The sequence below is a fragment of the Musa acuminata genome, unplaced genomic scaffold (assembly GCF_036884655.1).
Source record: "Musa acuminata AAA Group cultivar baxijiao unplaced genomic scaffold, Cavendish_Baxijiao_AAA HiC_scaffold_1126, whole genome shotgun sequence".
NCBI lineage: Eukaryota > Viridiplantae > Streptophyta > Magnoliopsida > Zingiberales > Musaceae > Musa > Musa acuminata.
In genome coordinates, this window is record NW_027021339.1 from 3,775,181 (window position 1) to 3,777,680 (window position 2,500).

Here is a 2,500-nt window from a genome sequence, read left to right on the forward strand (position 1 = left end):
AACAGGCCAAAAACTGGCCAAAACAGCCCAAAAACGGGCCAAAACTGGCCATTTTTTGCTGCGCGAGCGAGCGGAGAGCGGCGAACAGCGAGCGAAGCGCGAGGCAGCACCGTCCCTGCTATACGAAAGCCCCATCCAGCCCTGTGCCACCCGGGGGGTTCCAGGGTGCTGAGATGGCTGACATTTTGCTCCGCTCACGACGGTCACCGCGCCACACAAGAACAGCCCAAAAACAGGCCAAAACAGCCCAAAAACGGGCCAAAACTGGCCATTTTTGGCTGCGCGAGCGAGCGGCGAGCGGCGAACAGCGAGCGAAGCGAGAGGCAGCACCGTCCCTGCTATACGAAAGCCCCATCCAGCCCTGTGCCACCCGGGGGGTTCCAGGGTGCTGAGATGGCTGACGTTTTGCTCCGCTCACGACGGTCACCGCACCACGCAAGAACAGGCCAAAAACTGGCCAAAACAGCCCAAAAACGGGCCAAAACTGGCCATTTTTGGCTGCGCGAGCGAGCGGCGAGCGGCGAACAGCGAGCGAAGCGAGAGGCAGCACCGTCCCTGCTATACGAAAGCCCCATCCAGCCCTGTGCCACCCGGGGGGTTCCAGGGTGCTGAGATGGCTGACGTTTTGCTCCGCTCTCGACGGTCACCGCGCAATGCAAGAACAGGCCAAAAACTGGCCAAAACGGCCCAAAAACGGGCCAAAACTGGCCATTTTTGGCTGCGCGAGCGGCGAGCGGCGGACAGCGAGCGAAGCGAGAGGCAGCACCGTCCCTGCTATACGAAAGCCCCATCCAGCCCTGTGCCACCCGGGGGGTTCCAGGGTGCTGAGATGGCTGACGTTTTGCTCCGCTCTCGACGGTCACCGCGCAATGCAAGAACAGGCCAAAAACTGGCCAAAACGGCCCAAAAACGGGCCAAAACTGGCCATTTTTGGCTGCGCGAGCGAGCGGCGAGCGGCGGACAGCGAGCGAAGCGAGAGGCAGCACCGTCCCTGCTATACGAAAGCCCCATCCAGCCCTGTGCCACCCGGGGGGTTCCAGGGTGCTGAGATGGCTGACGTTTTGCTCCGCTCTCGACGGTCACCGCGCAATGCAAGAACAGGCCAAAAACTGGCCAAAACGGCCCAAAAACGGGCCAAAACTGGCCATTTTTGGCTGCACGAGCGAGCGGCGAGCGGCGGACAGCGAGCGAAGCGAGAGGCAGCACCGTCCCTGCTATACGAAAGCCCCATCCAGCCCTGTGCCACCCGGGGGGTTCCAGGGTGCTGAGATGGCTGACGTTTTGCTCCGCTCTCGACGGTCACCGCGCAATGCAAGAACAGGCCAAAAACTGGCCAAAACGGCCCAAAAACGGGCCAAAACTGGCCATTTTTGGCTGCACGAGCGAGCGGCGAGCGGCGGACAGCGAGCGAAGCGAGAGGCAGCACCGTCCCTGCTATACGAAAGCCCCATCCAGCCCTGTGCCACCCGGGGGGTTCCAGGGTGCTGAGATGGCTGACGTTTTGCTCCGCTCTCGACGGTCACCGCGCAATGCAAGAACAGGCCAAAAACTGGCCAAAACGGCCCAAAAACGGGCCAAAACTGGCCATTTTTGGCTGCACGAGCGAGCGGCGAGCGGCGGACAGCGAGCGAAGCGAGAGGCAGCACCGTCCCTGCTATACGAAAGCCCCATCCAGCCCTGTGCCACCCGGGGGGTTCCAGGGTGCTGAGATGGCTGACGTTTTGCTCCGCTCTCGACGGTCACCGCGCAATGCAAGAACAGGCCAAAAACTGGCCAAAACGGCCCAAAAACGGGCCAAAACTGGCCATTTTTGGCTGCACGAGCGAGCGGCGAGCGGCGGACAGCGAGCGAAGCGAGAGGCAGCACCGTCCCTGCTATACGAAAGCCCCATCCAGCCCTGTGCCACCCGGGGGGTTCCAGGGTGCTGAGATGGCTGACGTTTTGCTCCGCTCTCGACGGTCACCGCGCAATGCAAGAACAGGCCAAAAACTGGCCAAAACGGCCCAAAAACGGGCCAAAACTGGCCATTTTTGGCTGCGCGAGCGAGCGGCGAGCGGCGGACAGCGAGCGAAGCGAGAGGCAGCACCGTCCCTGCTATATACGAAAGCCCCATCCAGCCCTGTGCCACCCGGGGGGTTCCAGGGTGCTGAGATGGCTGACGTTTTGCTCCGCTCACGACGGTCACCGCACCACGCAAGAACGGACCATAAACAGGCCAAAACAGCCCAAAAACGGGCCAAAACTGGTCATTTTTGGCTGCGCGAGCGAGCGGCGAGCGGCGAACAGCGAGCGAAGCGTGAGGCAGCACCGTCCCTGCTATACGAAAGCCCCATCCAGCCCTGTGCCACCCGGGGGGTTCCAGGGTGCTGAGATGGCTGACGTTTTGCTCCGCTCACGACGGTCACCGCGCCATGCAAGAACGGACCAAAAACAGGCCAAAACAGCCCAAAAACGGGCCAAAACTGGCCATTTTTGGCTGAGCGAGCGAGCGGTGAGCGGC